At 37.7% G+C, this 23144-nt stretch overlaps 1 protein-coding gene across 3 annotated transcripts in view; it reads right to left on the bottom strand.

Moving 5' to 3' along the window:
* Positions 1–23144, bottom strand: part of grid2 (glutamate receptor, ionotropic, delta 2) — a 508497-nt gene that overhangs the window by 447516 nt on the left and 37837 nt on the right. The gene's annotated exons all lie outside the window — the stretch shown is intronic.

Below are 23144 nucleotides of genomic sequence, written 5' to 3'. Positions count from 1 at the left end.
AAACTTTATCTCTCTCTTTTTTCCTGGCCTGCTACTGTCTTCCCGTCTCTTCAAGTCTATCCCTTCCTCTGATATCAAAAGGGCATCCAGCAGAATAGGGAATAAGGACAAGGTCAGCAAATATCTGGGCCATTCAGTCCTACTATAACACCAACTATCAATTTTCTCTCAAGTTCTTCTCTCGACCTTGACCCATTCCCCTGTGTCCTGCTCAACTGCCCTTCATTGCTCCCCTCCTCTTCAATTTGCCTCTCCTACTTCCCATTTTGGAATGATTGATGGCCATGATGCTTTGCTGTTGAGCAGTTTTTTAACTTCATAGAGACAGGCTAGATAGACAGCAGACCTCACACTGTCTCACCTTTTTTCTTATCTGTTCTAACACTTACTACTGCTGTCACTCTACTGGTCACCCTGACCTCTGTCTTCTGCTTCCTTTTCCTCCTATCTATCCAAACTTGACAAAAAAAACACAGCTGTGGATGATGTTGTTTAGCATATTGATATATATCCTAACACATATATGTGCTCGGTATATGCTCGCCTTTCCCATTTGAGTGAGTACCGTGGTCATAAACATGCTTTATGTTGTCATTACTTAGTGGGAAGTAGCAGACGCACTTCATGTGAAGAATCAGTTGAGTTCAGGGGATGTGAGTTACAGCGAGGTAGAGGTAGATGCCTGGACATCTCGTACATACATGATGTGCACATCCTGGCTGAACAAGCCGCTATACATACGGCCAAGTTCACACACCATTGGCCACGTAATGGCATGTTAGGCAGGCCCAGGGGCATGTTGACAGGCTGTACTGTGGGTAAATGGTATTACTTTATCTCCCCATTGTTCTTGACATTGAAACTATAAACATACAGTATCGAATAAAAGAGGGAGGTTTTTTTTTGTTTGTTTTTTTCAAGATTTTAACTTAATGAACAAGTGGAACTTTTTCTAAGCTATGGCCAGCACAATGTTTTCACCATCTACATATCATAGTTGAAGGGAAAAAATATGCATAACCCAGAAAAAATAATCTTTTTTTTTTCTGTGCCTTATGAGTTGGGTTTGATTTGTTTTACATTAAATCTATTTTATAATTTGCATGTTTTTACTTTGAAAATTGCTGCTTTATAGTATTTGTAGATGGCTTTTACTTCCTATCCAGGTCTCCTTTATCAACAAATTAACCAAATCTCGGCAGTCTACCACTTCAAAAGAGAGTACTAGAGAGGAGCATGGGAAGGAGAGAACAACAAAGGAGCAAGGCAGCAGAGACACTGACAGAAAATATAAGGAAATGAATTCTAAGACAGTAGCCTTGGCCGGGAGGCCATGGAGCAGGTCAGTGTTTTAGGGATTAAAATATTGCAATGAAAGCTGGATGCAGAGAGCCATTGGAATCATCCGAGTTGTCTCCTTTCTGTACCAGAGGTCAGCGCCGTCTGCTGTGGAGTGCCAGCAAGTTACTGTTACAACAAAGGATCGGACCTGCCCCGTAAATCGAGGATTTTTAGCACGGTTGTTTTCAGAGGCTGTGGTGTCAAGTCAACTAGCACATAGCCAGTTTCTTCTCATAAATTCAGACTATTTCTATTTAACTTTTATTTATTTGTTTAACCTGGGCTCCTTTTACTGACTTACTTTTTAGTGTAATTAAAATCTTAATTGATTTTTGGGTTTCTATTGTAAATACTTTTTTCAATAGCTACTTTGGTGTTAGCAAGGCTTCCTTGGTTTGCCACCCCTCCTTTAGTTGCTCTCCACCTGAATAAACAAATGAATGTAATTTTTTATAACATCCAAAATACCACACCTGTCATTACATCACGTATGATCATCCCAACAGAACCTACTTTACTTTACTGTTAATAGTCTTCGTGGCACGTAAGGGGGTTCTCGAGAGAAATGGTAATAGGAATCATGGGCTATGGCCAACCTGACATAGGCCATATTGCAGCTCTGGTTAGAGGGAGTGAATAAAAGAATGAGGTATCAGAAAATGTTTAAAGGAAAAGTCATTAACAGATTTATGGTTGGATTAAAAGAACATTGAGAGAGAAGAATAAAATCGAAGTGAATAGCATTAATTAAAGAAGACATTTAAAAGAACTGTTTAATTTTCAAGCAACTGACAATACAGGATGATATAAAGGAAAAAAAGAGGCACATTAAACTGATAAGTTTAAGCCTGTCTAACATTAATCTCTAAATCTTAATGTAGCTCTGACAAGTGTCCGTTCCACTTACTGACTGCATGGATATCTTTAGGTTCCTGTAGCACGCATACAGGAAGGAGTGACTAGAAAAAAAAAACATTTTTCTGTCTGCCAATTTTTGCCTGTTTGCAGCCGTTCTGCTGGCTTGCGCAGTCCTTGCAATCCACTGTGAGTTTCACCAACAAGCTGTTCATCACCCACAGGACTCCTGCTGTAGGATTTCTTTTTTTTCCCCTTTTGCATATTAAAAAACTGCCACACATAGGAAAAATAAAAAGAGAATAAAAAGTGTCCTTACATAACAGAGAGCAGCATTAATATCCAGATCAGTGAAGTTACTTAAATCTTTCACCTGGCACATCATGTTCACTCAAATGACAACAGAATCTATTCTTTGCAGTATTAATTAGTATGCCACATATGTTGCATCGACTGCTGATACAATGGGAACAGTCAGTTCAATGCAGATTTCTGTTTTTGTGCAGCTGCGCTAAGCCTTTTTTGTGTACACGAATGAGACTCGCCCACAATTTTTCCCTATAGATCGCCTGGTGCATCACTTTGAGTTCTGCGGATAAAAGCTTTTGTCAAACAGCATATATAATCATATAACTAATCCATTGGAGACATGGCAGGATTGCAAGCTTCCTTTTTTTGTCCAGTACACAGAGAGAGGTAAAAGGTTCTATTGAAGAGAAAGCTCAGTTCACTCTGCTTGGTCTGCAGGAAAGGTGAGAAAATAAGAGCAGGACAGGCCAAAGAAAAAAAAGAAGAATGATTATGTGAGGTTGATGCGTGTGATTTAGACCTGTACCTCTTTTACGACTTTGAGTCAGTTGCATGACCCCCTGCTGGAGATCCCTTACACCCCCCGCTTCCCTCTTCCTTGCCTCTTCGATTTCTTCAGACTTGTTGACTCCATATATCAGCACTTCATCACTCTGCTTTCACTTTGTAGGGAATCGCTCAAGCCGACCATGCACCTCCCCGAGTCCTCTCCCGACTTTCCCTTTGTTTATTTCTTGCTTACAAATCTTTTTCACTTTCAGTTTCGCCTTCTGAATCCTTTACACCTCCTGTCTCTGTTAATCATCCTTCAATCTAATGGGTCCCATGGTTTCTTTGTTCTCATCTCCTCTATGTACTACAGAAAAATGTTTGCTTGTTTGTTGTTTGTTGTTTTTTGCATTTTGTTTTCCTTCTGATGTCTGACTCTCTTCACTTTACACCTACTTTGTCCTTCTACTTGTCTGAAGCCCTTTTTTTTTTCAAATAAACCCGGAACCTCTTCTCTCTCTCTCTCTCTCCACACTAGAGCTACTATTCCAAAATTAGCATGCAAGCTTGAAGTTTAAATAAAACTGGACTTGTTTCTGCATGCAGACCACCAATCACTGCAAAAACAAATAGCAAGAACAATTTGTCATGGTTTCCAACAGCATTAACAGTAATTGCTGGTTTTATTTCCTGCCCCTTGTTACTGTTTTAAAAAAACAAAGAGTATTTTAAGGATTTAAAAGAGGGCATTTTTTTTGTTGTTTTTTTTAGTTGTTGTTGGGGTTTTTTGTTGTTTTGGGTTTTTTTTTTTCTTTTCTGCTAAGAAGCCGAGGATATACTGCATAACAAATAGCTGGATTTTCTTGTTTGAGTGCAACTAGCCAAACAGGGAACAGCCACTGAGACAGAGAGTTACAGAGACAGGCAGTGAAAGTGGACAGTGTGTCCTCTGTTTCTTAACATAAAACTCATTGCTGCAGCACAAATGTAATCCCCTTAAACAGATGTTCAGTTATAGTGTCCTTATTTTCCCCTGAGTTACCAATTCTGTCACTAGTTAGCTAACATAAACTAATGTAAGTCTATTAACTGCAACCAACCACATTTTTTTTTCTTTTTTTTTTTGCCTGTCCCGTTTGGTTCTTTTGCCATCAGAATTATTGTCTAAAGGCGAGGAAAGATGCCCAACGGATTTACTTTACCAAATTGACCATCCCAGCCTTGCCGTAATTGGTCTATTTGATTCACCTTTTATTGTTTATTTTATTTATTTTTTTATTTTCACTTGCTAGATATGGGACAGACTTGAATGAGGAAAAGAAAAGGGAGAAAGGAAGAGGGGGGAAAAACAGCAGAGAAGAGGGACGGGGATAAAGGGCAAAAAAACCAATTCCAACTAAATAAGCAGACAAAAAAAAATGCATATATCAATCACCTGGATCACCTGTTGAGAAAGAAAAAAGAAAACAAGCAGAAGAAAACAAGAGCAATACAATAAACAACATCACGATGATATATGGGAATATAACAGTAAATACTAAATATTAAGCATTATTGTGCAGCACGTAATATCGACAGCACACAGTGTGCTTTGAGGTAGGAGCCAAAAAGGGTGTCGTTTGTGTGTGTGAGCACCCGTGTGTACACCTGTGAGCATGAACGCGCTTGTTTTTAAAAGGTTCCTTCATGTAATGATCTGCTAGAGGGTGTGGGGAGCCACAGCCCCGTCCACCAGGGCATGAAGCAGGTATGGAGGAGATCAAGACTCCAGAAACCCAGAGGCCCTAAGAGGGCATTTGAACTCCTAGGGTCGAAGTTGTCTGCTCGAGCAACCACCCGCAATAGTATCTGTCAGTGTTTTGATCCGACTTTGTTTTTTTAAATTGGTGAAACAGCCTTTGGTTAGTATTCTCTCTAAGTAATTCAGGATTCATTCACAAATCTTTCCCTCTTATCTCAATGTAAGCTGTGCAAATACTGTCACATCAATTATGATATGCTTCAGCTGCTAAAATAAAAATGCTGATTTCTAGTTGCACTGAATGCTGTTGAATACAGTTCTCTTAGCTCGTAAGCAACAGTAAACTGGTAAAAATGACAAAAATAAACCAAAAAACAACAAATGCGTGCTACTTTTCTTTTTTATTTCAATATACAAATAGAAATCTCATCAAAAAGTATAATAGATTTTCAAACACACAGACAAGTACAGTCACCAACAACTCTGTTTACCTTTTTTTGGATTAGGAAGTAACCCCAGAAGAAAACTTAAGACATATTTATGTTTCTTTGCATGACTAGTCATATGTTATAACAGCATCTGTTAGAGGAATGTAGGGGGAAAGCTCTCCTCTTTTCTCCACATACTGCACCTGTGTAGCTGAGTACACCGTGCATCGTATCGTCCCATTAACTTTTTTCTTGTTTTCTTGCCTCTCAGTTTGTTCTTTTCTTATTGCTTTAATAAATATATAATTAAAAATAAAATGGTTGGGGCCTAGTGGTTTGAACTCCAGTAGTGTTAAACCTCCCCTTAGTTAGCTGCAGCTGCTTCACCAGAGGTGATTACAGAACAAATACGTGTGGAACAGAATGCTGAACTGAATTTGGCTTCTTTGTGGAATGATCATGCATTCTTCAACTATGTTATTCATACCTGACCTATTTCTGGCAAAATCATGCAAAGTATGATTGCCTGGTTGAGCTGGATTTTCTTATCCCCCCTTTTCACAGAGCTTCTTTCACAGCATTTCAGGGTGCAGGCAGAAGCATTTAACATTTTCTGATTCTTCTTCTGATTAAAAAATGGTTATGTATGATGCAGATTTAACTCCAGAAAGATCCGCCCTACAGTGTTCCTTCGTGCACTGATGAATGATTTTAATCAAAACACACACACACACACACACTCAGTACCTATAATGGATCATGGGAGCCTCACATGGAGTCTCATTTGACCAGTTTGTATAAAGAAAGTCAAAAGTTGACATGGCACCATGAAGTGCTTTTCAGATGCTAACACCCCCATTTAGTACTGATCTTCTGCAGCAGCTACCTTTTTCAGCGCTGGTTACATTTGCACACATTCAAGCGTAGGATCAACCCACAGCAGTCTTCTGTGGGCAGCTGAGCTATTCCACTAGAACTGCTGAGGGTTAAGTGCCTTACTCTAGGGCACCACTGCGGCAGAGGAGAGAACATATTTCATTCAATTTCCCCTCCTAAGACTTTCCCCCTTAGAAGTTTAAGGCTTTGATTTAGAAACCTTTATGCTGCAAGTGTTCTTGATATAAAATTGATTTCACAACAGCTCTGGATAAAAAGACAGAGAGTTCAATAATCAATGCAGCATCAAAAATTGTAAGTAATGGCAGTAATGGAGAATTTCAGAACCCCTTTTCAAATGTGATGCTAGTCAAGGGATTTGAGAGAGTAAATGGCACTGTTATTCACGAACAATGGAGTCTGGGACTGCTGTTTATGTTGGTCCAACATTAATTCCTTTAACTATGTCATTAGATAGTAGATCTATTTGACATCAACCCTTATTGTGCCAGTCCTTGTGTCAGCATGATGCATGTCTGTGTCCTGTCACAAGGGAGTGGTGGTGAGTCCACACCCTTCAACACATGAGGGGTGTGGACTGTGATTTATGTGCTTAATAATGAAAGTAAACCACAAGTATAATAAGAAGCATTACAGGTGAACACTTTTCCTTCTTTCTGTGGGGATTTCTGTGAGGAACCACAGAATCACTGAACCAAGTGCTTCTGCAGCTTTAGGAGATACTGCCGAGCTCCAGTTCTCTGCAGCAAAGGCCCTGATGAGTAATGAGGTTTGAAATTGTGATGAAACAAAACCAAGTCTGGTGCCGCTTCTTGTAAAAAATTTAAATGTCTTCATCCTGCTAGCAGTTTTTTAAAAGGGTGCACTGCAGTTTCAAAGTTAAACCGTTATAATGCGGCAATATTAAAGACATTTTTTTCCCATAAAGTAAAGAAGACTAAAGAGGTACTCTCTCGCTATGACTCCCTCGCTTAACCACTTACTTTCTGTGCCTGTTGTTTTGGGCATCTATATGAGCAAGTGACCAAATTATTTATTTATATTTCATATATTTGACAGTTTTTGAGGCAGAGGGCTTGAATGATTTTTGAAGGCCTATAGTAATAAACCAGTGTGTTGAATATCTTTTTGGCCAAGATATCAGGATATGTTAAGAAAAAATAGGGTTAGATTACTCAAAGAGAACTGGGGAGTTATGATCACTCAAGTTGTTAGAGTCCAATCAACCACTGAGGTCAAACGCAGCAGTATGAGACCGGTCCATAATTATGAAAAACACAAAAAAAGAGAGAACTAAAGTGACAGAATAACTCTGAATACTCAATTCAACTGTAATTTCATTAATTATTTCCACTTCAGCCTATTCGCCTAATGTGTAAGTTTGTAAGTTTAAGGACATTTCAGGAAAAGTTAGAGGGGCACAAGTGCACCTGGCACACACCGCAATCCCACAGCTATCAACACTATCTCCCTGTCCTTCAGACAATCTAAGGCAGCTTTATGAAACTTTTAAAAGCCATAATTTCTTTGAAGTGGAAACTTGTTCTGTCGATGGCTTTGTATAATCCCACAGTTCACTTGCTTGCTGTACTGTGAAAAGAACGTTTTTTTCCTGGAGATAGGGAGTGCCTCCATCCATACAAAGAGCTTAACCACAACATCTCAGTACTCCCTTTCTCTCCTTCTCCCTCCACCACCGCAAGCACACAAACAAATGCACTAAAGCGCACGTTCAATAAAATATATCATTTTTCCCCAGGTTTTTACCTTCACAGCCATGTCTTCTGCTTTGTCCACTCTGACCAGTTTTTGTTTCTCCCACGTGGTATTACTTGGTCAACCTGATCTTATAAAACATTCAGAGACTGTTTACATGCACCAAATCACCCTGCATGCATTATGCAGGGAAGCAAGTGGTGTAGTTCTCAAGTCTCCTTCCTTTCCGCTCTTTGCACTGCACCTATCCTCCCTTTATTTCCTAGAACACAGAGTTTTTCCTGCATACATGATTTTTTGCCAAATAAATAGGAGACTTATGATCAAATTATATTAGACAATTTAGGTTATCAAATGTTCAGAAATAACAGACAGCAAAGACTCATTGCCTATTTTACATGGATCAGTCTTGATTGTTTTTGCATCTACCCCACAAAGGCCCATCCAGAGCCAGGGAACAACCCTAATAGCATCTCATCCTTTTGGCCTTTTCCCACTTTTAGAATTTGAATTTCAAAAAGTCTTGAAAACTTGTGCTCTACCATTCCCTATTACCAACCCCTACTTTCTGTCTTCACATATTTGCGTCTTCCTTTAATGCAATTATGCTTTCAGTGGCCCTTCAACACACATCGTTCTACTCTCGTCACTTTATTCAGGTAGAGGTGAAAAGTTGAACTCTTAATACTGCTGCATCAGGAAGAGCTGCCAGCACGAGCTAAAACACTCCCTGAGCTTGATCTGCAAATCAGTTTTTCTCTTTTTCCTCACTTTGTTGATCTCCTTCTCAAAGCCTAAATCTTTTCCTTATCTCTGTTCTGTTTATTGCGCTTACTTTTTCTGTGCGTCTATGTCAGCAAGTCCTTTACTTATATATTGCTGTCTGATATTTCGGCTTCATGACTTGATTTGATCTTCATTTGTTCATCCTTATCTCTACTTTGGCTCAAACTATTACCCTGTGTAAACAGCACAATGTGAGCTATGTCAATGACAATAGACCCCCACAGCCTTCAGGCTACAGTTTATCTTAATGGAGTTCCTCTATATGTGGAGCTTAAAATATTTGCTTTTCAAATTCTCTGCGATTGATTTTTGTAATGTTTAGGTCAGTGAGTAACATTAGTAGACGAATTTTGAAAATAATTGTGTTTTATTGATGATTATTAATTAATTTATTAATAGTTGAATAACTGAAAGGAAAAAAAGGGGGGGGGGGGGGAGAGAAATCCTTGGCCAAAATTAATGTATGAGGCTTCAGCTGAAAAGTACCATGTGGCTAAAATACAACCTAACACTGACCTTAAATGACACCAACCAGACAGACAGAAGGTAAGGGTGGATGTTAACCTGAACTTTAAGCAGATATCTAGATAATAGAGCAATTATTCATGTTGATTGTTGGCTACAAATTATAACACAAAACAAAAATTCTTCCGCCATAATCATAATTCAATGTCCAAATTTTTAATGGAAAGATAGTTGAACTGATCAGAGAACCTCTTTGTAGCGAGACAAACCTGAATCACATGGGTACATGAAGTTTGGTATAACCTGCTCTGGAATGCAATTAAAATGGTGAATATAATAAATAAAATTCAACAGTAGCCAAATAACAATGTTGCCAACTAAGGTTACGTAACATTTGTTCTTAAGCTACGTAAGCAAAGTGCAACACTCTGAAGAGTGTTATAGAAACATGATGCTGAAAAGTGTTACAATCCATAACAGATTGCTTAAAAATAGGTGGGTCCAACTTTTTGTTTAAGTTTTTTTATTCTCTGTGTCAGTCTGGTGTACAACCAACTGAAATGCTTAATTTATTTATGCATTGTTCCCTACTCATGCAGTGTACTTTGATCTCTGATTCCGAAGTGGCTAGCTATCAGGTACGTGACAGCTGTCGCCCCTTTCCCAAAATCCCTGAGTGATGGCTCTTGATGCACTGGAACCAGCTTCAGTCCACTCCTTGTGAAGCTCCCCCAAGTTCTTAAATGGACTTTACTTGACAGTCCTCTCAAGACTGTGGTGATTACTGTTGCTTATGCACCTTTTTCCATTAAATTGAAAACCATTAAATGCCTCAATACAGCACCCAGCAAATACCCAGCTCCTACCCTAGACAACTGTTGAATCAGCAGTCTACTGACTAAACTAAGTGAGAGATACACAATATTACACAGTATTTATACAATTTACTTGAATCCATAGTGTCTGGTATCAATTCAAGGTCTTCAAATCCCATTTCTAGCAGAACTATTAAAACATACCAGGGAGTCTGGGGACATTTAGTCCAAGAAGACTACGTCCCACACCTCACTTGCTGATGGGACTGTACATTGTTGTAGCCACAAGGCAGTTGGTGTCTCTGATGGGGGTAGATGAGTGTACCAGATGAGATACACTGAAGGAAAGTGAAGGAAGCGGTTAAGCTGAAGAAAAAGTTCTCTTGAGCTTTGAGATAGCTGACAGGTTCTGGCAGGCAAAGCACAATGCATCTCTGGCAGTAGTTAAAGCAAAAACTCCAGTGTGGGAAGAGTTTGGTGAGGCCATGGAACAAGACTTTTGATTAGCCTCAAAGCCAGTCTGGCAAACCATCAGGCGACTCGGGAGGGGACAGTAGCTTCCATCTTACACTGTCTGTAGTTGGGATCAGGTTATTTTCACTTTAACAAAAAATACAATAAGGTGGTGGAAGTAATATTTCAAGTATCTCCTCAAACCTGTTGACAAAGTTTCTGTTGTGGAAACAGATTTGGGAACAAAGGGCATGACTTGGTTACTACTGGGGGCAAGTTCATTGAGGTAGTTAAATAACTGTTCCTAGGGGACCTACCACCTTTTGGGCAATTGAGATTTACCTGTAGTTCTTTCAAGTTCTGGTTGTTGTGGGGCTATCTGGGTTGACACAACATCACTCAGACTAAGATGTGATTTATAAAAACAGAACACACAAATATAAGATTTGAAACTACACTTTTTCCTCTCTTTTGTTTTATAACTAATAATAGTTTTAGCAAAAATGATACAGAATGGATGGCAGCTGTGGTAATTGTGCTCCTCACTGCCAAAGCATGAATTTGTTCCTTGGTATCAATGAGAAAACCTTCACATGAAAAATCTAACTGCAGCAATCATTGCACTGACCTCAACTGACTCAGAAAGAAGAAAGAGAGAGCAAGAGTTGACTCATTAGATATTTTCTATCTATCTGTTGCTGGATTATGGCAGTCTCTCACGTTACACACAAGTGAGATCAGTAATTTCCATGCACAGACTTACAAATCTGCATAGACACACTCTTTCCATACACATTCACACTTTGTCCTTGGTGTAAAAAAACATTACATAAATCTCTCAGTGGGGAGCTTAACACAAATGCACTCGTGCACAAACGGATGTGCATGTAGGCGCAGCCCTAGATATCAGATTGGGTCATGGGAGCCCCAGATAAATGCAAACTACTAATCAGGCCAACCAAAATAGAGCTCATCATCTTTAGGTTGAAATTAGGCTGAGACGAAGGTTATCTTTGGCTGTCCACTGGGCAATCACAGGGAAAAAAACCCATTCACACTAGAGAAGCATCGATGATGTCAGTTCAATGTGTCTGTACTGTGGCAAGTAATTACATGATCTCTATCAAACTGCCAGTTTTGCTTTGGCCTTCAGGTGGTTAACACGCACAAAAAGACAAAAAAAGTCACTCACTTCTAATAAAGTTTTATGCAAGAATAATGTAAATAATGTTTAAGAAAAACAAATTATGCTTTAAATAAATGAAATAATAATCTGACTGTGAAATCTTGCAACTTGAAAGCAGGTACAAGCACCTTACTACGATGATGTTAAATGCGAACATCCTTGGAGGCGCTGATCATTTTGAAAACATTCACAAAGAAGTTTTTCCAAGTCTGAAGTAAGTGATAATGTATTTGCAAGTCTTATGTGTTGAGCACTCTTCTTCAGACTGCTCTAAACACTGTCAGAGTTTTTCTTCCTTTCTCTCTGGAGCTGTATATAATAGCAATGGAAAGAATATCCATAATTTGATCATCTCAGGCATACAGCTCTGAGAGCACAGGAGCCCCCAACTCCAGCTGCTTAGATCGCTTTTTTGAGAGGGGTAGTCAATCAGAATGGTCTAGAAACGAGCAGAAGCTGGTACACAACAGCAGCAAAGTGCAGTCGTGAATGTCTATATGACTGTGAACAGCAGATTAGTACATCGCTTTAGATGTGGTAGTGCTGCAACATAAAATATGCCCAATTTTTCATAAATCAGTCCTGTTGCGATTTATAACAGGACTGTAGATCATCTGTGTTCTATAAGGGAAAATGAAAAACGTAAATGGATATTAGGAGTAGAGATGGACCTATCCGATATCACGTATCGGTATCGGTCCGATACTGACCTAAATTACTGGATCGGATATCGGAGAGAAATAAAAAATGTAATCCGATCCGTTAAATATCAAAAAAGCACCTCACAAAACTTGCAACACGCCTTAACTCACCTCATAACCTTAGCACGTCTGAGCAGTATGCGTCACGTGATATAGCGGCTGTGGCGTCCAAGACCTGTCGGTGGTCTGGTTGAGCATTTGGAGCTTTGCTACCAACCCAGCATTTCATCTCCGACAAAGTTATCCCAGAGAGAAGTAAAGCAAGTGTGTAAGTCCATCTCTGAATGTTTGTAAAGCATTCCTGCGTTAAGCTTAACAACCGATATATGGAGCGACTGCCTCTTCTCTCTCCCTCCCTCTCCTGCTGCTACTTCAATCATGAAACTGATCAATGATCAGCTGATCGGCTTTTCTGTCGCGAGTCCGTCTCTCTTGTTTGTTTATTGCCCACTTCGCACCAGAAAGAGGAAACCAGCAGCTGAACAACAGCAGCATGTTTAAGCTTGATAAGCTGTTGTTAGAATTTATTTAATATTACTTTCTACACCAGGATCTTTTTCTATGTAGCTGATGGCTGGTAACTGTGCAGGGGCGGATCTAGCAAAGTTTAGCCAAGGGGGCCGATAGGGCATGAACAGGGAAAAGGGGGGCACAAAGACATACTTTTCTTTCTTAGTCTCATTTAAAATGTGTAGCTTTTAATAAATAATTATCCAAATCTTACACCCAAAGTTTTAATCTGATGAAAAATGTATAGAAGTCCATTACTGTATATAGTGACTATTAAGTCTAATATACCCTAGTAAGCTATACTACTTTTTTATTCTTTTCTATTTTCTATTTCTATTACCATCAGCTATACTACCATCTGTGCAGCCTGCAATTCTGTTGAAGAAAGATGCTGAATCTATTTAATTATTCTTGAAAAATAATTGAGTTCCCACACTGCATCAAATTAAAGTTGATTACGTCGATGAAGCATCATGAGGTGGAGGGTAGGTGGTTCCCTATTTTTTTTTTTTTTTTGCTGGGAGCTTTAGAACCCTATTAGTTAGGTTGCTTACTCTTTAAAATACCAGAATAGGGAGGATGGAGTAGGTTGAAGTTTATTAGATTGATCAGTATTGCTGAACTATGAAATATTTTGGGTGCAGTATATTTTTTGCATACAGGTATAACAGAATAGCTTTAGTGTTTCTTTGTTTTTTGTAACTTGAGTATGAACTTATACAAAAAGCAGCAAGATATTAAAAAAACATTTTTATTGATTAAAACACACTATATCGGATTCATATCGGTATCGGCAGATATCCAAAATTTATGATATTGGTATCGGACCATCTCTAATTAGGAGGTTGGTGGTAAGGAATGGAGATAAAGCTGGAAGGAGCAAGAGCACAGGGAGAAAAGAAAAGCACAGAAAGAGAGGAGGAATAAGATGTACAAAAATGATAGGGAGTTCAGGGGTGAGGAGTCAAAACAGAACCGCCAACACTCTCAAGAACACCTGTGGGACTTGCTACACAACCTTCTGTGTCAAATAACATGTGTTCAAGGCTCTTAAGCTCTTTGCTGCTTTCACACTCTGACTTTCTCTCCTGTTCAATCTTTTTCCCCTGTCTCACCCATCCCCCTCCGCTCTCAAGACATTTTTTCCCCCTCTCTCACACCAAACGGTGGTTCATCCATTAGGATTATTGATCAAAATAATCGGAGAGAACAAGCGAGAAGAAGAACGCAGAAAGAATCGGAGCTTGCAACCTAAGCCTTCTAATCTCCAAGAGAGATGTACAGACCACTGCTTTCACAAGTGCCAGTCAGAGTTGAAATATGATATAAAGAGCATTTTCTAGTGTGATGTGCTACAAAGATTATTGAGGGTTTTTTTCCCCTGATTTTTTATTTACTCTGTTTTGAGTTAACATAATTCAAAGGCTAATCTGTTTTGGTAAATTCAATAAAGTGATTAGTTTTCATTAGTTTTTAGATTAGTTTTCGACCTTGCTACAAGATTTGATGCAATATTACTAAAGTGCAGTTTGGCTTATACACACCTATGTAATTCAATTTTATGGAACATCCAGGAAATACTGAAGTCAACACCCTCTGAGGTAAAGAAAAAGTCCCCAGCATTCTCTTTATGCTCCATGCATTTATGTACAAAGATGGTGCACCAACAGGGGGTATGGCAGACAGTATATATCCCCGTTTGACTGAGTGATAAACCTTTCAACAGGCTGTCGTGAATAATCCATTCCATTAATGTTCCCTCCCTGAGCCGAACAATGAGCCCCCTCAAGTATGACCAATAGAACTTCATTACTTGCCATTGTGAGAGAGCCTTGCTTCCTATAATATTACAGCAGCGTGACCTTGACATCTTGTTAGAGCTTACATTAAACTTTATGAGCACCGCCTTTGGTGTTTAAGAATGTCTAAGATATGTATGGAGTCTGCTCATATGGATGTGGATGAGAAGGGGGGAGCATGAGGGAGCAGTCATGATATCACAGATATGTTATTTGGCTTAAGCTTAAAAGGGGTCTTGCCATGCAAAAAAGAAATATGGAAATCCCATTTGTTTTAATAGCTTACAAACCACAGAGAAGCTGTGAATTAAATACTGCCATAATACCCTGCCTGGCTCGACCAAGATGATTGCTTTCATTAAGAGCCACTGGCCAGTATTCTTACTGCTATTAGCCATATTGTACATTGCAGCTGAATGTAAATCTGTTAAGTTGCTCAGATAAACAAAGATTACAGATACAAGATTTGATGACTGCATGACGCTTTCTGGTACTTTTAATCCTTGTCTTCGGTCTCTATAAATTAGCTTGACTTTTGTGTTACAGATTAATACTACAGTACATCTACTGTAAACACTTTTAATATGGAGTCATAATTATGCCTCAGTTATTGTCATGTTTAACTGCTGCTCATTTCAAAACCATCGGTCTTATGCCATATTGCATGGCATAAAATGAACACGGGCCTGTGTTATTCACTTTGCCTGCAGAGTCCCACTTGTTCACGGCAATTACAATGAAACGTTGGCTTGTGATTAGGGATTTACAACGGGCAAATTAAAATGCCAGCATTACAAACCAGGAAGAAGACTTTGCTATCGTTAAGGTGGTAGGCAGAGGTGTATTAAATTTATAGCACAATGGACATGGGTTTATGAATATTAGATTTACGTTTATACCCACAAAGAGTGGGAAACCTCATAGCACTTTTGCAACGTCTGTGGATTAAAACTGAAAAACCATCTTTGGAAATGAAGGCGATCAGAGCAGCAGGTGGTCTTTAATTAAAGTTTGTGAACAGATGCAAAATGATACCTGAACTAAAACAAGAAGATTGTTTCAAGCCACAATCACAAGGAAACAAAGGTTATTCAATATACAATACATCAAAAATAAATCAGTTCATACATTTATGAATCCAAAGATAACACTGGCAGAGCTTCTGTGTAATAAAACAATATTTAAGTCACAGACTCATCATCTCATGACACTCCGATTATAACCCGCAGAGCTTGTTTGCTGACACAAGAAGAGACCAAATGTCAAGAAATGCAGTAATTCCATTACACATACAGAGTCACAGCACTTCTTTTCAGGGGTATTATGAGCTCAATTTTACGAGTCATGAATCTGAGAATCTAATCTTTTCCAGTTTCTGTTAACACAATGTATAATGTGTGTGTGTGTGTGGGGGGGGGGGCTGTGGTAAAGTTTTTGTTGTTTGTTGTTGGGGGTTTTTTTTTCAAACTTGGTAAATTACACAAAATGTACTATTTTGGAACTATGGACCAAGCGTTTCTTTTTTCCTTTTCTTTTTCTGTGTACTGTTGTTCCCAAAGGACCCCCATCACTGCAAGATTTTTTTATCCAGTTCCCAAAATAGACAAAACACATTATTACAGTAGTAATGCCATCTTTATCAGTCAGAAGGATGTGAATTTTGTTCCCTGTAAATCCTCAAGTTTTTGCACACTGCACATGGAAGCCTGCATTCCTATACTTGTCTTTAAGCAGGACAATGCATGGAAAACAATAATGCAACCAAGCATGCATGTATTGACTCTGCTCCGGATGGCAAACAGTTCTCATAAAGCCCAAAAGTCTCACTGTATTAGCTTAAAGTAAATAACAAATCTGATTTATTTGGATTTGTTGAAAGCTACAGCAGCAAAAGTGCACATTTTGCTAGAGCATTATCAATATTAAAATTGAATGTGGCGACCATGGTCTCTTTGGTATTGAGATCTCTAAATAAATTTCAAAGCAGAGAGAAAAGAGGACGGCTCTTGTTTTAGTATTTTAATTTCAGTCACTTATGTTTAGACTCCCCAGCTGGGTAATCTGGGACTTGAACAGTCAGATGGGAGATTCTCCACTGTTCCAGCACTGTCACATCCATTTGAAGAGGAAATTTGGTGAATTGTTTTATAAATCTTTTAAATGACTTGTTAATGCAAAACTCTTAATACCTTTGATTGGTTAGCTGGGTGATGACTGTTTTCTTCATGTGACAACCCAATGCTCTCTGGGACTGAACAGTAATGAGCTTTCTGTCTTCACTGAGTTCGTTTCAAACTTCAGTTTTGATATGTCCTGTGGTTCTAAGGTACGTTTTAGTCTATAAATATTGTACTTCCCAAATACCAAAAGCTGTTAAAATATGCTTCATACTTTTTTGATATGCATTTGACTCATCAATTGTACTTAGTTTATGAAGGGGAAAAAATGACTTAATGCCCTCACAAACACCAATTTCTTGGTCTTCCTCTTAATATCTGACTTCAACACTCTGAAGTTGGCAGGAGTTGATCTTTAGCATATTTGTATTATTTCTGCTTCAGTCTTTTTCTGTATGGTTTTCTCTGCTTCACTGTGCGTAAGAGACAGATAATAGGCCTGCAGAGAAGAAGTTAAGTACAGAAAGCCCAAGAATATTAAAAACAGTGAACAGAAGTTTCCCAAAAAGTGGTAATGTGTAAGTTTTACCAGGCTAACAATTCTCCATGTTTAGCACGGTGTTGTTATAATTTTGATATTACAGTTTTAGTCAGCTTGATATTATTTCACATTTGAAGTTCCTTTGACAAGTCATACTAATTATGTTGATTTTTTTTTTAATCATTCATTTTGTATATTTGCAGATTAAAAGATTTAATATTTAATACCTTGACCTGTTAATAAATTACAGTCTCAAATAAAGGCATAACAGTGTCCTCTAAAATGCACACTGACAGTCCAGTTATCTTTAAAAAAAAAAGTTACTATAAATATATATTTACCTCAATACCCAGTTCTATATGAGGCATACTAGCTGTTGAATTTAAACTCTTTCACTAAAACAACGGACTATGTATTATACATATATTCTATTCCACATTTAGAACATTACGCTTTTACTCACAATTAATAAAATAAAATAATTAAAATAAAATCACAAAATCATAAAATCTCTTCATGATCAAAGCTACCATTGAAATAAGTCAATATTTTTAGAATAAAGCACAGGACACATCTGTAATCCATGCAGGCTTTGAAAAGTAATGAGTCACATCTAGCGTGTCCATTTTTCATTATTAAAATGAAAAATAAAATGTTGTACTTTAGTCTTTTTAGTACTTCCAAGGAATTGGAAGTACTAAAAAGACGTCAACTAAAACCATTAACATCACAAAAAACAACCAAAAAAAAAACAAAACCCAAACAAGAGGAAGACAAAAAAAAAGCCATTAAAATATTACTTTTGCCCCATATTTGATAATAGCACACACCACGTAGTTCTGCATGTTAACTGTGCCACATAAAAAATCATAATCAAAATAATTTTGTACCTGTTTTACTCCAATAATTAACAATCCCAGCCTTTCTAATAGGTATCAATCACTGGTGAACCAAGAGAGCCACAGCCAACTGCTTGCCTTTTAAACAGGTGTTTTCGTATAATGACAAATTTAAATGCATCATGAGTTCCCATTCTGTTAAACAATTGCAACAATTCAATTTGGATTGTAAAATTGGATGCTAGATTCTTTAATAGTTAATGGAAATAGTTTGAATGCATCGCCAAAGCGGAATAAGCCGGAGCACCTTCCAGTGTTTTATTAACATATTTAGGACTAAGGTGGAACTGGTTTGAGTGCGGTCTTTAGCTTGAGCTAGAAGAAAAAAAATCACATTGCTGCTGTTAGTCTGCTGGCCACAAGTACAATAACAGTCTGAGTCAATCTGTCTTTGTTTGCTTTGAACAATCTGAACAGAAGAGCAGGTAATGTTCAGATAAAGAGCCTTCCCCTCCAAACTCCATCTCTGTTTTGCTTTCACTTTGGAGTGGAAATGTTGCTGGGCAGCAGAAGTCTCGTTTTTCTCAGTGGACCAGTATGATTAAACTGTTGGTGCAGTTGTTGCTACAGCACCTCTACTGAGAGATTTGGCCAGAAGGATTACCTATCCTTTAACTGTACAGAAGAAGATCAGCAAAACGTCTTAGGTAAAGATGCACTGTTGCTGCCCTGAAAGCGTAAGCCAGTTATTCTAGCTGTAAAACTGCAGTGGAGGATTACAAGATCACCAACAGCTCTTTTTGAGTTCATTTTAATCCTATTTGACACATCTTTGCACTAGTTCAATTTGCTAGTCTCTCATATTTATAAAACAAATTACCATTCTTTTTCTTTCTTTTCTGTCACCAACGGCTAAAACAGCTCAATTCCTTTAGTAACTCTGGTTTCTCTTTTTCTTTTAGATTCCTTTTCACTTATTTTTTCTCTCCCTTAAAATAGGAGAGGTTAGTATCAATTTTAACTTATTGTCAAATAAACCAAATCAGCCAACTTGAGCTTTTCAAATCTGTAATGTCATGTAAAAATATTTTGAATACTGTCTAATTGAAAAGGTTTTGATTTTGGTCATTGTTTGATGAACAATGTCCACTGCAGCCTAACTAAGTCAGACTGATACAGTGTAATTGCTGATATTGACAGTCTATTTTACTCGCATGTTGCCACAGAATCCTGATTATTATTAAGCAGTGTTGATTTTATAGTCTGTAAATGTTAACTTGATGTCTAATCAGTGAGTGAATAACACTGATTAAAATAACATGCAACATTGTTGGTGAATCAATATGACTTCAGAGTGCAAAATGGATGTTAAATAGGAGTGTTGATGCATTTACACAGATTCTGTGTTCTCAGTGATTACATGTTAGCCTGCTATTTTTGCCCGGGGAACAGACAGCCCACTTATTCAACCGTCAAGGCTGAAATGTGATCTTAATTAAAGGCAGCTGCAACTGTATATGAGCTTGAACAAAATAGAAAATTCATACTGTACATAGCTTAACCTCTTATCTTTAAAAGAATTCTGCTACTGATAAAGTCAGGTTAAGCTTGTTTAGGGAAGCAGGCAAATGAAAGTGAATTCTCTTGCAGTAGAGATAAATAACAGAAACTAAACAGACGTCAACAAGGCGATGTGTCAGGCTGCAGTAAATATCTGAGTGATTTGTGGGCAATAAAGACAGGCGGAATTAGTTTTACTTGCACTGTAAAGTGTGGGGGATTGCAATATGAATTATAAATTCAATATAACTACTGAATTTTACAGATAAGTGTGAATGGTGCTTTAAGAATGTGTGCTTCTTAGCTTTTAAGAAGGTCTAGCCTTGGAACTTTGGGCATGGATGAATGCAGAATATTACAAAGTATCACAATATCCCCCCTACTATGAAAATGTTTTCACTTTATACGTAAAGGCAGATAGATGCCCGTGTCTTGGAGACAGGCCATAATCTTAGTAATACTGAAGACAGGTAAGGATAAAATGTAATTTCCGATATTATAGATGATGATAAGACAGGTTTCCTCAAAACTAAACAAATTCATGACAGTGTAAGGCGAGCCTTAAACTTATAGATGGTATGAGCAAAAATCAGTCAAGTCAAAAGTCCATTGTTTTGAGCTTAGATGCAGAAAAGGCGTTCGACTCCATTTGATGGGATATACAGGATACCTAGATGACTGAGAACCTTCACAGACATCTTTTTCTGACATTGCAACTATTTAGTTTTAATGAATCAAGAAAAAAAAAAAATAAAGGTATGACCAAGAGGGCCCATTCAAGGAAGCTGTCAGCAGAGGTGGCCTCTTAGTCGGGTCCTATATGCCTTATTTATTGAAGCGCTTGCACAAGCAACATTGATGCCTTAGAAAGAGTTCCCTTTTTTGAAAAAGGGGAGAAGAAGCAAGAGATTATACATATACCACCTGTATTTCAATGACATTTGGGGTGTTCACTGATCAGCCTGGATGCCCTTTTTGTTGCTTTGTTCTTTTTCTTTTCCCCATATTGCTGAAAAAATTGTAAAAAAAAAAAAAAAAAAAAGTTAATTATTTAAAATAAAATAAAATAAAAAAAACAATACAATCAAAGTTAAAAAAAAAAAAAAAAAGGTGTCACCTTTCATAGCTTGGTGATGTACAGTATGCCTCCGTCTGTGGGTTTTAAGCGTTTAGAAAGAACACAGTGACTCAGTAACTGTGCCAATAGAGTTTTTTCCATGACCCAAAAATCACACTTGCGCTTTTTATAAAAAAGCAGAAACTGTTACAAAGAGACCTGTGGGTGCAGCTGTGTGCTGTGCGCATCGGCAGTCAAAACTCCTCCAGGCCTGACAAATTTTATTCAGCAAAGCACTTCCACGGGAACAATACACAGTTTTGAATGTCACTCAAATCAACATTTTGGAAATATATTGGTCATAATATTGAGATCTATACAAACACATGAAATGCATACAGTCACGGTGAAGAGAAAGTATAGCCTCTTTAAATTCTAAGGTTTCATTTATCAGGTTAATTTAAAAAGAAAAAATAACCTAGAAACAACCTCAGATGAATTACAAAACATGATATGACAAAAAAGTCCAAATGCAGAAGCAATGTGTGAAAACCAGTGTACACCCTTATTGCTACCATAGGAATTGAAACGGTAAGTAGCAGCGAGGTGTTGCTAATCAAATGCACTTGACTAATTACAAATTCATTTTATGACCTGGTAAGGCATATATAGGCCTGGCATGTAAAAACTTAGAAATGAAAGAGGGTGTACTTTCTTTCCACCATGACAGCAGATGTGAATGCATCTCAGCAGCATTTCCAACAGGTCCAAAGCCCACACGTGCTTAGAATAGGATTCTCCAGCTTTTTGTAATTAATATTTTGTGTCATATACTGTGCGCAAACAGTTATCCCGAGGTTATCTAATTGAGAGTATTGAATAAACTTCATGGAAATGAAACATTTTTATAAATGCTTGTTCCAAACATCATGAATACTGGTGCAGTGTTTCATCTTTGAACTGTTTCATTAATCTATTATTTATCTAATATGTTTATTTCCACCTCATTCCCCTTTGCAGACTCAGTGTTTTGTTATCTGTTTACACTTTACTCAAAGAACATCCCAAAAGTTAACTTAATAAAAACCTGGCTCTAATTTTGTATCTAACTTTGCATCTTTACTGAGCTAAATCTGTCATCATTTATATTTTGAGATCCATCATTAAGAACTTTTATTAACTTTGGTTTAAAGAGTATTAACTTGTATCTTTTGCTCACAGCAGATCCCTCAACAGTTTGCTAAGAAGTTTCACAGGGCATGACAGTTAATATCAGAAGAACAAAAGAACACATGCACACACACGCACACACACGCATGCACACGCACACACACACACAAACCAAAAGAAACAGGTCCACCCGAAATGCCAAATATAGTCTTAATAAGACTAAAGAATGTTATAATTTATACGGATAAGACAGCTTTTTTTTTCATTTATTTTTATCCTCTTTATATCACTTTGGTGTTGTTACCTCTCTGTATCTACATGATGTGCATCTCTCTTGTATTCTACCCCATCCCTAGACACTCTCTTTCCTATCCCTCCGATTTTCTGTAGGTTACTTTTTGAATTGTATCATCTTGTTTTATTTACTGATGCCTTTATCTCCCGATCCCTTCTTCCACCATTCCAATCGCTTTTAAAATATTCTTCATCTATTTTGTGTCTCGTGATTCCATCTGTTTCTGTCAGGACATGATTCACTTCTTGTTCTCTGATCCTTGTTGTCATCTGCTATCTTTAGCTCATCTATGCTCTGTCTATCCACTTTTATCTGTACCAGAATGAAAGCGACCATACTGGCATGGATCTCATTCTTATCATGCAGCTTGTAGATGTCACTGCTGTTTTAACTCTCTTTTTTAAAATTCTCTGTTGCTCTTTCTTTTCTCTTGTTGTGCTCTTTGTTTAACCTCCTAAGACCCAAACTCTTCCACAACATGCATTTTTAATTTCTCTTTGATATTTGGGCATATTGGGGCCCAATGAATGTAAAAACAAAGAATTACCAGATTTTTTTTTTTTACCTTGTTTTTGTTTTTAAGAAAAATAAGAGCCACATATTAGGATATTCGTTTAAAATCTTGATAGAACAGTAGCAGTTTAATGTCCCTCGTAAGTGGATATCGGGCCCATGTAGAGCAAAATTGAGTATTTTGGTCTAAATAACCCAAAATGTGATGTCCACATATGTGGACGCCAGGTCCTAGGAGGTTAAATCTACCTTCTTTTTATCTGCTTTTTTAGTTGGTGAAATTATTCAGGCTCAACCTAAGTAATTTTGTCTAAATATTTGTAACTTTCCATCAAATGGTCTTTTGCTTTGCTTTACTTGAAAGATATTCTAGTTTTTAAAAACAAACAAACAAACACTCTTTCTTAGATATCTTGGAAGTCTTGTGCTCAATTTATGTTACAGTGGTTGTGTGTGTTTGCATAGGTATTTGCCTACACAGAACTTATGGAGAGGGGTTTTCAACCTACGGAAAGACGCCAACATGGAGTCCTGTAAATACCCAACAGTATGTAGCTTAAC

Source organism: Simochromis diagramma, unplaced genomic scaffold (genome assembly GCF_900408965.1).
Source record: "Simochromis diagramma unplaced genomic scaffold, fSimDia1.1 OVJJ01000284.1, whole genome shotgun sequence".
Classification (NCBI taxonomy): domain Eukaryota; kingdom Metazoa; phylum Chordata; class Actinopteri; order Cichliformes; family Cichlidae; genus Simochromis; species Simochromis diagramma.
The sequence above is the reverse complement of the archived record's forward strand: the minus strand, read 5'-3'. Positions and strand labels throughout refer to the sequence as shown.